Source organism: Columba livia, chromosome 1, assembly GCF_036013475.1.
Source record: "Columba livia isolate bColLiv1 breed racing homer chromosome 1, bColLiv1.pat.W.v2, whole genome shotgun sequence".
NCBI classification, from domain to species: domain Eukaryota; kingdom Metazoa; phylum Chordata; class Aves; order Columbiformes; family Columbidae; genus Columba; species Columba livia.
Genome location: NC_088602.1, coordinates 123,682,901 through 123,698,235, shown reverse-complemented (window position 1 = coordinate 123,698,235; position 15,335 = coordinate 123,682,901). Strand labels below are relative to the sequence as shown.

General features: G+C 38.5%; 1 long non-coding RNA gene across 1 annotated transcript in view; it reads right to left on the bottom strand.

The window, feature by feature from the left end:
- LOC110358882 (uncharacterized) overlaps positions 1-15,335 on the bottom strand; it is a 311,012-nt gene that overhangs the window by 200,821 nt on the left and 94,856 nt on the right. The window lies entirely within an intron of this gene.

Here is a 15,335-nt window from a genome sequence, read left to right as displayed (position 1 = left end):
TTTCATTTATTTCCAGCACTAGAGCCAAGGCTCATCACTCCCCAGTGAAAACAGCTACTTCACAAAATCTTTGTAGCAGTACATACTGTTGGTACTGCTGTTAAAACTGTGGTCTTCAGATTATTCCCTCTGTTTTCACAAGATTTTCCATATGCTTTTCTTTGCAGCTAGCTCATTTGGCAGCATGCTACATGTTGGCAGTCTAATAATATGTGAGAAAAGTGAAGGACTGAGACAAATAAGAATACTTCTGAGCAGAATGTACGGAGGAGTGAAGAGTAGTTGTGCAAAGATATCAGAAGGTAAGGATATGGGGAACTGTCAAACTGCCAGTGGAAAACTCTCACCCTGTTAACCATGACTATAGCACCCGCACACTAAAAGCTCCACAGCCAAAAGCAAGTAGCAGCTTAGCTCAGAAGTTAAAACAGGCCCTGTAGGCTTATGCAGTGCTCATCCTTGCACAGTGCAGGAAGATCAGTATAGATGGCAGCATGATATAGTCAGGTACACCGGAGTGAATGTTCATCCCTAGAAAACAGTCCAGACAACAAAATGCATGTTGTGCAATCAAAGGAGATGTCTTGTGGATTTTACCTTTCTTTTTTCCTAGTCACCTTTGTTTCTTTTGAAATGTTTTCAGCTCCTTTATTCATTTACAGATGAAAGAATTGTAGCATAGATTCATCTGACAGCAACCCACAAGCTAATATAGGAAGTAAAGCGGACCTAGTCTTTCTCTTTCCATCAATGAGATGTTTCTGAATAGTAAAACAAAGAACATTATTTCTTGCAGTAATAGACATCCTAAATAAGACAACGAATGAATTTGGTCCAGCTTAAGATACCTTAAAGCAGATGCCTTTTGCTGTTTCAGTGTCCAAACACTTTTTAAATAGGACGTCTTATAAATAGTTTTCTATGCAAATCTAAAACCTTTTCAATTTACAATTGCAAAGTTCACCAAATCCCAGAAGGCTTTTTATGTATCAAGAAATGTTTGGCTATACAGGCCACAGCAGCAGGCATTGGCATTTGAAAGCTATGAAGTAAGGACTTTTCCTTTATTGTCATGCAGAATCATCAGACAATGCTTTATTTAACACAAACGTTAACAAAATTTATTATATTCCTTCTCAAAAAAATAATAGATGAATGTTACAGAAGGGTTTTAAAGAAACACTCCAAGAAATATAATCATAGAATCAGAGGATGTCCTGAGTTGGAAGTAACCCACAAGGATCATCGAGTCAAACTCCTGTTCTTGCATATGACAACCCCACAGTTCACACCATGTGTCTGAGGGTGTTGTCCAGTCTCTTTCTGAACACTGTCAGGCTTGGTGCTGTGACACCTCCCTGGGGAGCCTGTTGCAGTGCTCCACCACCCTCTGGGGGACAAACTTTTTCCTAATATCCAACCTAAACCTCCCCCGGCACATCTTCCTGCCATTCCCTCAGGTCCTGTCACTGGTTGCCAGAGAGAAGAGGTCAGTCCCTGCCCCCTCCTTCTCCACTTGGGAGGAAGCTGTAGACCACGACAAAGCCTCCCGTCAGTCTCTTCTTCTCCAGGGAATGGATGAACATGGAGGAAATCAAAGGCATAAGATCTTGCAGAATGCAAATTTCATCAAAATGTAAGATTAAAATCACTATAGTCATCATCTAGACAGGTAAAGGATGCCAATATTTATCACAAAAGCAGTTATAGAATTGGATCTCATCATCTATCAAAAGCTGAGCTTCATTCCTTATGTGGTCCATAGGAGTTTCAGATGGAAACAAAGGAAAGTTCAGCTGAATCTAAGCAGCGGCAGCAGAACCTGACACATATGTGCCAGTTTTATTGAGACTGTAGTAAACTTCCAAGGCAATCTACATTTCTGGCTGTTAGGAAGTGCTGTTTTTTGAGCTGCAGAGTGTTGCACCATCTCCCACACGTGTATAAAAATCCAGGTTGCATCTCTTCACATGATTAGACAACAGAGGTATTGAGCAAACTGACTCATAGAAGTAAAACATTTTCCTCTTACTGTTACTTAGACTGAGTTATGACTGACAAACGCAGAACAGAAAATAATTCCTGTAATGTATTATTCCTGCCATCACTGATGGTGTGCTATAACTGACATACAGATTTGTGTACCATCATGCCAGGGTGGACTGTGTGCTATGGTTTCCCCAAGGACTTTTTATGAGAGCTGTTATGAAATATTCTAACTCCAAAGCTGTGGTCTATGCTGAAATTAATCTTTTTTTACTTATTTGAATCTAAGAATTCCTGCTTACCCACGCTTGCCGGAAATGTGAAAAAAATGCTTGCTTGAAAAAAGAAAAAAAAAAAAAAAAAGAAAGCACACCACTCCAGAACAACAACAAAAAAACCATTTCAGACTTCAAAAAGGCTTGATACACCCATCTGTTCCAGCTGAATTCTGCACGAGAATGAGAAAGAACTGCACATAAGGGGTTTGATCTTGCACATTTTCAAGTCATTAGGAATTTTCTTAGTGACTTGAATGGTACAAAGATCAAGCCCAGGGAGCATAACAGGGCAGCCACTTGGTCATGAGGTATTGATTGTAAGCCTTGTGTCCTTTTTGAAATAGTATGTTTGACCCTCAGGCTAAATAGGCTGGCATAGATGATCTCCACTGAATAGAACACTACCAACTCAGGTATTAATTGAAACACTCACAAAATTTGGCATTTCTCTTCTTCCTCATGTGCAGACTCATGTAGCCATGTAGGAATCTCAGTATAAAAATGTTTTTAGCCTCAAGTCATAGAAAGCTTGAGAAGTCAAAGCCCTAAAGACTCAAAAATCAGAAGGCATGTCAATAACAAGTCTGAGGCTCAGCATTTTTTGTAGACCAGAGTTGTGATTTTTAAACTTTTCAGACAACTGTTAAAAAGCAAAACACACACCAGTAAGTTTTCTATTATTTTATGTCATCTATTAAAAATAGGAAGGTATAAAATTAGAACTATTTATTACTCTAACTGGGTGAAAGTTATACAAGTTATACAAGTCCCTTAACTCAGATATGAAAAAGTTATTTTGATTAATAGGAAGTTACAGTACTTGTTACTTTGGAATCTGAGTATTTTCAGATGCTATAGCTACTGCAAATACCTAGATGCACCACTCCAAATATTGGGTTAATTCTGACACAATGAAGAACTGTTTTGAATACAAGTATAGACAAGCATATCCATATATACATATGGATTAAAAAAAAAAAAAAAAACACACACCAGCTCGTGGAAGATAAACATGCTTCTGCAACATTGCAAAGAATTTGTCATGTAAAGTCTAAAACAAAATCACAGCCATTAATTGAATGGGTCATAATTTTAGTTTTCATCAACAATTTCAGACTGTAGAAAGTCTGGTTGCTTTGGAAGCAATAAACCCCATACTGTACTAATAAATAGAAACAATGCCATACAAACAGTAGAGTGGAAGAGTTAGAAATAAAGTGTGCTGGCAGGGTCATTTTCATGAACAAGTTTGTTCATTCTAAAATGCATTTGAAAATAACAGGTCACTTTTTTGTTTCCCTCTCACTCCAAGGGAAAAAAACAACCACAGCTTCCTGAGAAAAATACGTTTCAGACAGAAAAATTCAAACACTGCTGTGATAGACAGCATATGATTCATATGTTTTAATTTACTCTGTATCATATTCCTTCAGGAAAGATGCAGCTGGTCAGTACAGAAAAAGGTGTCCTCTTTACTTTCAAATTGAGTTAGGTAAAGGGATGGCTTAAACTCTCCCAGAGCAGAGATTTTACAGGCAGAAAAGAGAGGAAGTCAGAAAGTTCCATTCAGCTGGACCCTACAGCAGCAATCTAGACCGGGAGAGCCCTGTGAAGAGCAGGAAGAAAATTCAGCTCCCTTGCATCTTCATGTTGTAATATTCACAGCGCTTGAGAGCCACCACCAGGTGGTCAGATTGAGAGAAAAGCTGTCAGAAAGATTTCCTCCCATAAGTATAAAATGGATACCAAAGTGGATTTATTTGCAGACACTTACTGTTCATATTCTGTGCAAGTGTTCCTGTCATTAAAAGATCAATAGTCTAGTTTATCTTCCAAAAATTAACATCCTCTTACTGCTTTGGGGATGCTCACTGAAGAGAACCATGTAAACAGAACCATCAAAATGCACTAAGCAATTTGGAGTCCCATCACTCTGTAAAAATGCAATGATGAAGATCAAAGTGACCATTGCTCATTTCTCATGACTTACATCACGTCAAAAGGGCTTATCGATTTATTACCAGCACATAATTAACTGGGCAACAGAGAACTATATATTCAGAATCATTATCAATGATGCAACAGATAAGTTGTTACACAAGACACAAAATGTTAATGAAAACCTATAAATTTCTCAACATCCTTCTGCAACCCAAAAAGCTGTGGTTACCTGTAGCTGTTGTTACCTGCACACACACACGGTGGCCACATATGCTACACAGGCACACCTCCCCTCCTGGGGCACACAGGGTCCCTAACAGCATATCCTTCTGTGGGCAACGTGGGCAACCCTGCTGCTGCCCGGCCCTTTGCTCAGTGCTGGTTGGGCACAGAATCCTGTGGGAGGCCATGCTTGCTGGCCTAGGCAGAGTCCCATTTACCAGGAATCCACATTTGCCATGTGGACTTCCTCACAAGCCACCAAAATTAAAATCCTTGTGCTGGTTCTGTCTGGGGTAGAGTCAATAAATTTCTTCGCAGTAGCTCATATGGGGCTATGTTTTGGATTTGCATTGGTAACAGCATTGATAGCGTAGGGATATTTTCCTTATTGCTGAGCAGTGCTGACACAGAGTCAAGGCCCTTTCTGTTCCTCACACCACCCCACCAGCAAGAGAGCTGGGGGTGCACAAAAAGTTGTGAGGGGACTCAGCCAGAACAACTGACATCAACTGACCAAAGGGATATTCCACACAATATGATGTCATGCTTGGCAACCAGGGAAAGGTTGGCCAGGGAGGCCACCACTCAGGGACCATCTGGGCATAGTGTAGAGGTGAGAAATTGTTTTCAGTCGCATCACTTGTTTTTATTGGGTTTTATTTATCTCTCTTTATTATTTTCTTTTTCACTACAGTGTATTGTGATTATTATTTACATATAAAATTATATATATATAAAATATATATATATATATAGAGAGAGAGAGAGAATGAGGCTTTCCAATTACTTAGGTGGAGTAAATGACAGTAACAAAATTACAAAATAGGACTTCCACTGTCAGCAAAGAATGCCTACTAATAGTACAGTCAAGTCCCACTGAAAAATGAAAAATAAAGCTGGTTGACTCTGAAGACAACATTAGGCCATAAGTTACCTCCAGCTCTCATCTCTATTTACCCTCTCAACAGATGACACTTCCAATATAATGCTACCCTTAAAAAACCAAAAACTATTCAGGTATTCTTGAAGACTGACACTCTCCCAAAGCCCAGAGAACGTATGGGAAGCTTGCGTGGCCTCCTGGAGTGAGCTACAGAGAGACCAAGTAGCAGGACTGGTCTGCAGGGTGTTACAGAAAGGCAGTCTCACTGTAGTCATTTTTTTGAATTCTGATCAGATGTTGGGGATAACATGATTGAGCACATACTCTGTGGCTGACAAGCACTAGTGTAGCAAAGAAACAGCAAAGTAAAAACACAAGATGATACTTTCTCTTTCAACAAGGGTCTGGTGTTGTTCAGAAGTGAAAGACTTCTAGGTCTCATCAAGCTGAAGTATTGTTGGCAATCAAAACAGTCATGCACATGAGTTCCCTTTCATGCTACCCTCAGCACACCATGCTGTTACAGAGGTAGCTGTCTTCCCCACCTCCTGCCTTGACAAGACTGTAAATTCTGCCTACTTAAAAAGCAGGGATTATGTCATTAATTCTCAGCAACAGAAGACTCAGAAATCCCTCTGGCTGTGACCTGCCATAACACAGGCCACATACCAAACACCTGTGGTTCAAAGGCAAGCTCTATAAAACATGCTTCGCATCCCAGCAAAACCCCAGGGTGGGTGGCAGTACATTCTAAACAGTCTCCTCTCCTCTGAATGACCTGGACAGAAAATGCAATGCCAAGTGAATTTTTAAGGCTTTTACAGGGATGCAGTTAACTCATCTCGCCTGGGAAGTCTTTATAGACCAAAGATCTTAACCTCTGTCTGTAAACATAAGACAAAGCAAGGGTCCAAAAGTCAGAAATCAGTCCAAGCTATTTTAAAATTCATACATGCAAGGCAAAAGTACACCTTACAACTAATAGTTAATAAAATATGATGCCTTGTAGATTTCAAATAATTTCAATGATTACATAAAACAAATCCCATCTTGAGCAAAAAAGCAAGGGTTTGAAACAGGCCTGTTATCTGACTGACTATTCCCTTTGTTAATAGATATACAGAAAGGACATTCTGCTTTTGGCACTCTTCCAGCCTTAGCAGCATGCCTGTCCTTCCATCACACAGTACTACAGCGATCAAACCAGAATGCAGTTAGCATACCATCTCTTTCCCCAGCATGGTTTCCAGCACAGATATTCAGCACTACAAGACAAAAATGACTGCTACAAGATGATGAACATACAAGGCTAAGTGTTAAAATTGGCAGCTACTTGGGAGGGTGGGGGATATTAAGTTAAAACAAACAAAAAAAAAAAAACCACAAACAAACAAACAAACAAACAAAAAAAAAAAACACACAAACAACAAAGAGAGAGACTGAACAAAATGTGTCTATCACACTCTACACAGAAGATTAAAAATCTCACCCAAAACTCAACATTCCGCTAAAAATGAGATACCAGTGCAGGTCAGCAGAACCTGTAAAACTCTGAAAGATTCACAATCTGAGGTGGAAAGAACAAGATACACCAAATAAAAATCCTACTTTTTAACATCAGTGTTCATTCTTAGCACACTTGGAAATGTTAGTAATGTTTTCATACAACTAAGAAGACAGATACATGCACATTTCTCACCTGCAAATATCACACCCACCACTAATTTTATATTGTTTGTATTTATTTTATTCAGATAAACTTGTTATCTTTGTATTATTGTGATATCCTTGGACCCTCAAAAAAAGAAGCTATCATTTACAGTGACACATATTCATCCTATTAAGGATACAGAACAGTTTCCATGTGCACATCTTAGAAAGCATCCACAAGAAAAAAAAAAGTTTCTCAAAGTCATCAGACAAGCTTCAAAAGCAGAGACAGCTGTTGATTTAGTACTGAGAAAATGAGCATCATATTAAAATCTCTCTGCCCTCTCTTGTTTCAACAGCTGATTCCCATTCCTACAGATGGCCTGAAAGCTTTTCTGCAGCACCCTCTGCCAGAACTGTGCCTGGAATGTCAGCGAGTGGGGAAAAAAACCAAAAAGTTGTGTTCAGATTTTTGCAGATATAAATGTCACAGTGTGAAGTCTACCCAAAAGCACCACCCAAATAAAGGAGATCTTGGCTGCGTCTGCCTGGCTCTGATAATACAGTATAAGATAGAAAACAAGGAAGCAATAGATTAACATATCTACCTGTTGCAACACACACACATTTTGTAACACATTTGGAATATGAGACCAGGGGAACAATAGCAGAGACAACCCTTGCTGGGGGAACACTTAACCCAGGCATCTGTCACCACGTGAAAGGCTGCAGCTTATGAAGGTGTAGTGTCAGGTTGGCAGCTGGGACCCTGTGCATCAGCCAGGCAAACAGAGCAAGTGTCTCATTTCCCAGGCCCCCAGCCTCAGTCTAAACTGAATCAGAGGGCAGAAGCCTACATTGGTATGAGTCTGTGATATGTGTCATAAAACAGAAACTGCTATCAACCATCTATACCTGCCATTATTAGTAAATAAATTTTAGGTTGTATGTCACTGAGTGCTGAGACATTCTTGTGGTCATCTTAAGCTCCTCCATGACAAGTGAGGTAGTCACTTCCTATTTTATTTAATAGTGTTAAGCACTCCAGTACTCCAGAAAAGCAAAGGGTTTGGCTTTTCTTTGTCTTATCTCTAATGTCAGAGCTTACACAACTTCTAGGGGATGTACAAGGTTAGGCACACTACAGAAATGCACACTAAGATCCACCTGAACAGCTGAAGTCACCTGCAAGGCACTTAAATAAGTTTTCTCCTCACACGAAACAGAAGTAGTCACAATACTGAAATGGATTTTGAGAGCAGAAATTAGTTTGCAAGTTATAACCAAATTGTTGCAAATCCAGCTACTTCAAGGTAACCACAGATTTAAAGCATCATATAGACCTCTTGATTTTGTAATTTTTAACAGGATAATTACTTCTGAAATATTAAAATGATCTCTCTCCCCCTTTCCTTACAAAAGTGATTCCATGAAATCATTTAATCATATTCAACTATTATGTCAAGCATAATTGACTAACCTAAGGTTTAAAGAAACAGTTATTACTGGTTAAGCATTTTAAAACACATTTTGCTGATGGGGCCACAACTGGAATTTGTAACAGAGCTTTACATGCTCACAGAGCAGCACAAGCTCTTGCTAGATTTCTACAGAAGTGGTACATATAATCTATTCCTTGTAAGGGGGCTGGGGCGAGTAGGGGGAAGATGGGGCTAGAGGACAGAAAAAGTATTTCTAAAATATAATATCAAAGGCAGCAAATGCTTAGAAGATTTGGTTCTTGCAGATATACAAGCAGAAGAAACAAACATTATGCTGCCTTTTTGTCTGACTGAACAGGGATTTCTATGTAAGCTAAATCTGTTAAACCAGCTCTAGAAGGTACACATCCATACAGAAAAGGGAGAAGTTTAGGGGTTTTGTTCTTGAACCTCTGTAGCATGAATATATTTCTTCAATCCATGAGAAAATTCTGGTCCAATTTACATTATGAGTCTTGCCACTGACTTTTGCATGGAGGGAGGCAGCCAGCAGGAAGAGGAAAAAGAAATCATCAATATCAAACTTCACGTCTTTCAAATGCAAGTCTTCTACTAGGTGCTTAGTTGTATAAACTTATCAGTGTGTATATATATTTATATATATACACACATACCTACCTACTATAAATATATATATATGTATATATATACACACCTACCTATGTATTTATATACTTATGTATGCGTATATGTAAATATATATATACCTATTTCTGGTAGGAGACTTACAGCTTTTCTAGAAGCCTGCAGAAATAGCGAACACTAAATGACAGGGGACTAGAGGTAGCATAAGTCCAATGCAGTGTCTTCCATTTCCAAGTTCTGTCTGCAGGTTGCCTAGGTTGAATTTACCCCAGAAAGAGAACAACAGGTTGAATTTTATTCATACATATATACACACACATATTCTGACGCACATACACAGGACCCAAATCTTTAGATGGTTACTCAAGTTTTAAAAACATGACAATTCATCAGAACCCCTTGCTGTTTGCAGTGGTAGAAAGCAGAGACCAAATCAAATCCGAAAGTTTTAGCTTTTTGTCATTATAAATACTAAAATCAGCATTCAAGAACAGCTAAGTAGATAAGACAGTGTGTGCCTCTCTCATGACAAAATGGCAATTTTAATATCCAGACTTCAAAACAGCAACAAAAAATTACTGACAGGCAATCAGCAAAACCTAAAGTAATGATGAAGCCATTTTCCACTCATGTGCTATATCCTTTAGTAATTAACATCTGTTTCAAAGTTTTGTAGATGCTGGGAAAGGTAAAGACATTACTGATATCCTTCCAGTGGTGACCCTTACTTTTATCTGGTCTGGAAGATGAAGACAGCTATCTCCTGATACCAAAACCCCAAGGAACCTTCAAAACGCAAGTGCAAGCCTGGAGGGAAAAAAAAAAAGCTCTCCAATTTTAGTACAGGAGAGCACGGCAAACTTAAGCAATCCATCAATTTGCAGAATGGGGACTGCAGATACGCTGCAGTTATGCTTAGGTGGGCTGATTCATAGGAAAACTAAAATCTAAACATATCTGCCCGAGTAATACCACATCCTATGAAGAGCAGAACCACTCTCCAAACCTCAGGTCTGAATGAGGTTCCCATTAAATAAAGATAATAAAAGTAGGCTGCTTCCTCCTGTTGAGCACAACTGTTGTCAAATTCCTTAAAAAACATTGCTATGGAGACATTTCTTCCAACAGTCTTTCTAGATACATTCAGGTTGAGAGGTAACAAAAATTCTATTAAAAATGCTCATGAAAGATAAATATCTGGATATACTGCATTAAACACATCTACCAGATGACCTGGTTTGATATTTCCTCTCTCTCTCCTGTACAAGTGATTTTTTAAAATTGAATCCATCACATCCTGTAATTAAAGAGTAAAACAAAAAACATTCTACATCAGTAATCCAAATCTGAATTTGTGTATAAATACTAAAAAAAAAAAAAAGTCTGTCATTTCCAGGATTAAGACAGTGATCAGCCTTTAAGCCACATGCCTAGGTACATTTGAGTCAAGTGATTATTTCACGGAAAATAATACACAGTTTTCTATAAAACAACAGTTTCTTCCTTATTTTATTTTGAACATTAAATATACTTTTGCACATAGTATTTTTTCCATTTGAAGAATGAAGAGTCATTAGCAATCTCTACTGGCACAACATACATTAGATTTTTTAAGTAGTAAACACTCTATTGATTTATCATTAAAATTAAACTAAGTGATACCAATTTAATATTGTGTTCTGTAGCACTGTTCTACTATACTTGGTTAGTTAAGCAGAGGAAGACTTGGTTTCAAAGAGAAGTACATGCTTAACTTTTTAAAGCATTTCTGATTTTGAAAAGGTTTTATCTACAAGCTCCATGCATAACCAAATCTTAATCTAAAGCATCTATTATTTAGTTAGCATTCCTCTGCTCATCTCCACTATAGGAGGTAGACTGAGGATTACATGAGATTGACATATTTCTCCCCTGCTTTTGATTAATATAATTTTAACTGAGTCTTGTTAGCAATCTAAAAGAAAAAAAAAATAAAAATCTTTGAGGAGCAAAGGCCTCAAAGGTGAAAATCTCTCAAACGGTTGTGCCACCTACTATTATACTGTATCCTTGCTACCTTTATGCGACCCTTCATAACTTCCACATGGCAGAGAAGTGACTGTTGTCAGACTGCTTTAAGTTTAAATAAGTGAGTACCATTCTTCAAGTGTCAAAGACTCAGAGCAAGGTACATGAGGTAAAAACAGAAGCACTGGTGGAAAGTCCATAAGAGGTGAGGAACATTTGCAGGGACTATAGACCCAAGAAAGACATTCCTTAATCTGTCAGGCAGACACTCTCCACTGAAGTTTATTCTGCTTCACTGCCATCATAATTGCTTGTTGCAATCATGAACTGTCCAAACATTATCAGAAAAAGCAATGCTAATAATAGAGCTTTATCTGCTATTTAACATCCATCGACTAATTCTTTATTTAATTATTCTAATCACGGTTGACAGTAAAAATCTGCTCCTATTTTCTCTTAGTAGAACATGATTCATAGGATAATTCAGACTGGAGATACCTAAACCTACCTCCCGCTGAGACCAGGGTTAGCCACAGAATCAGACCAAGTAGCTAATTTTGGTTTTGAAACCCTCCAATGCTGTAGATTGTACGACTGCTCCAGGTATCTACTCCAACACCTCGCTGTCCTCATGAGGAAAAAGTTTCTCCTCATATCCAGTCTGAATCTCCTGTTTCAAGCTGTGTCCACTGCCTCTCATCTTCCCGCCATGCACTGCTGTGATGTCTGTCTCCACCTTCTCTTTCGCCTCCACATAAGGGAAGTCTACCACTGTATAAATCCCAAAGTCATTTCTCTCCCATGCTTAACAAGCCCAGCTCTCTCAGCCTCTCCCTACAGAATTACTTCAACCATTTTGGTGGCTGTCTGCTCAACTAATTCCAGTAACTAAATTACACAAAGTCACACTGCTGCACAAAGCTGTGGATACAGTATTTCAAGACAAGACATACATTTCAGTTTACACAGACCGAGAGCAATTCAGAGATTTAAAAAAAAAAAAATTACACGGAAAATTTCAACCCCCTATACTTGTTCTGTGTAAGTGGTTTAAGACATTTAATGATCAGATCTCAACGTAGAGCAATGTTAGTCTTATAGGTACTTGATGTGATAGCAGGGATAGGATAGTATGAGGGAGGGAAGATGCAAAGCAAAGGGAGAGAGCAACCTCTCTCAGTAACATACACTGTGGCTAAGGGACAAATCCAATGTGATTCATGACTGGACTATGGCACAGTATTATTGTATTCAGTGACCTACCACAATGCACTTGGGGGCTCTGAATGTTATGGGCCGTATTTCTCCTATTATCTGAAAGAAGTCTCTCATCTGTTAATGTTTCTTAACAAGACCTGTAACTTCTCAGCAAACTGAGGAAAACTTTGCACAGTTGTGCTGCCTCCTGTTGCACAGACAGCTGGATTTCTTAAGTTACTGGTCTCCGAATCACACACAACAGGAAGCAGGTGATAACCCTTTTTCTCAACAAGTTGTTAGTAAGGTCCTGAAGATGAGTGTCTTTGACAGAGGATTGATCTACTTGCCATAAACATGGGGAGGTAGAAATAGGTGGAAGGGAGGCCTCTGTTTCAAGTTCCAGAAGTCAAAACAAACATGCTATTTCTGCTTTGGCTAGGGAAACATCAGCCTAATAGTAAAACATTGAATAACCCTTCATTTCTGCAAATAAATAAAAGCATTTAATAAGTCTGTTTAGGTGCAACCACACATAACTGGCATTGAATTTCATCCTAAATCCTAAAAAAGTAGGTAGTTGTTTCAATACAAGAGTTTTGCCCTAATTACAAGCTCAGATTTTGATCTGAAGAGTATTTGAAATGGCAAAACAAAGGGGAGATAAGTAGGAGGATTCTTAGCCCCCAATCACGTATCAGATACCCTCTTGGAGCAGAAGTAAACTTTTGCTCACATATCCGTTCCATAACCAATTTGTCAATGCTGGATGAGTCAGTCACAACAGCTATCTATAGATAACGTATGCTGTAAATACTAGAATGAACACAGTAGCCTCATGTGAGCATACTGGGAATTAAATATAAACTTTAACAAGCAATAAGCAGAAGTTAAACACTGATCCCAGTAGCAGTTGAAACACCACATCATGATTTCATTTCCTCTCTAACACAACAATGGCTACTGGGGAGAACAAGGGGAGGAATAAGTAGAAAAAAATAATGAAGGAACAACATTTTTAAACTCTGCTTTTTTAAACAAAAATAGTAGGGGGAAGAAAAATAACTATAGGCAGTAATTACAGATCACAATGGGATGTTCTTAGTATTCTAAAACAGCAAGCATGAATGCAGAGAGTTTATATTCCTTAGTACAGTTTCTGTTCAGGAAGAATTAATGCAAAAGGGAAGGTTATCATCACTTGTTCTAAAAGCCAAACTTATTAAATGTAAATATGTAAGGCAAAACATATTATATATATACTTGCACACAAAACAGAAAGACAGATTTGTGGAAAAGCAACTGAAAATTTCAGAGACCATCTATTTATTCAAGCTTGACTAGAGATAGCAAACAGGGCTGTTTTATAATAATATTGGGATGTTCACTTCGTAATCCAACTATAAAGTATTTAGTTATTAAAAACAGGTTCTTCATGGAATAACTGTGTGTATATATATGCAGCAAAGCTATTATAATAACTACAATGAGTTGTACTGCACATGATACAACTCCTGCCCCTACACTTGTCACAAACAAACCCACACATCTGCAGCTACCAGAGCTATGTCTGCAAAGCAAAGCAAGAGATGAGAAAACAATCAGATTTCAAAGATTTGTATCATAAATTAGGAAGAGACAGAAAATTAAGGATACCTTTAAACTCTAGATCCTGCCCTCTGTCTCCTAAATCCCTTTCTAGCTCTCTGTTCAGTGTTTCCTTGAATTTCCCATTTATTTCCCCTTTCTTGCCTTCACCTTTCCACAATAGATTCTCACTCTTGCTTCCAAGCGAGGTGCCGTTTGGAAGTGGTGTATACTCATGCAGAAGTTGCAAGGTAACATGCTTGCTATGGGACATCCCCATCTGCGCAGCTGGGAGGACCGCCTCTAGAATTCAGGCAACTAGATCATGAGACTATGCAAACAAATTATTTTACCAGATTGCGTAGCTTTATGTTGCTAAAGAAGTTAAAGGCGTTTATTCTTCCACAAAATTCCAGTATCCTGTTTCAGCACATATCAGTCTTCACAGACACACCACTGAAACAGTTGTATGAATTCCCTATGAGGTGGGAGGAGGGAAATCCTTTTATCTCTCATTCCAAAATATTTTAACCGTTTTAAGCCAAAATTTCCAAATAGAACTCACTGTGGCAGACAGCAAAAAACAATAAGAAAAATCCACTTTGAGGAAAGGAGGAATTTCACTTTCCACAGTTGAAGTCCTTATTTCTATGCTTCTGTGGCACGCTCATAATATGCATCTTGTGAAACTTGAAAAACCAAACTATTTTGGAAATGTTTTCCAGTATACATAAGCTATTTATTGCTATGCTTGGCATGGAACAAAGAATGAAGGAAAGGTATGTTGCTTAGTACAGTTTTTGTGGTGTCTCCTAGAAGAGATGCCAGCATGCAGCTGCAGTAACCTTAAATGCTTTCAGTAAGCCCAGTTACCAATTTCAAGAAGTAAACTGCTTGCTAGAGAATGAGTTCCTCTTCCAAGCACCTTGACAAATTCCACTTGTCCTCAGGATGTATAAGATTTCCTGTGGTTCCAAACAGCGATCCACCAATTTAGTGAGTACAGTTCCAATGAGCCATAACCTTCGCCTTTAGCAATGATTCATTATGTGATTTTCCCACTAAAGCTCAGTCATTTTTTTCAGACCATGACTGTGCAGCCAAGATTGCCTAAATGGTAGTCTATTTCCTGCCACCTTTGTGATGTTTAACTTGTCAAAGAGGAAGTCAATTACCAAGTAGATGTAAGAATAACGTGGAGAAAGGAATGGAGTTAATGTTCACATAGCCCAGCTATACTGAAAATTGTCTGTGAAAAGAAATCAGAGATGCTGAAATTCACCCTCAGACACTGCTTGTGAGTCATGGACAACTGGGCAGTTGAGGTGGGGCAGGTGTGCGAGCTGTGTAGAAGCACTAACAAAAATGTTAATAAAAGCATCATCATTGCCCAGCCTGCAGAGATTTAAGAAACATCCACAGCTAATTTTCAGACTACAGGCTAGAAGAGCAGCTATTTGTGATCCTTCTGACAAACAGCAGGAAGATACTAGAACT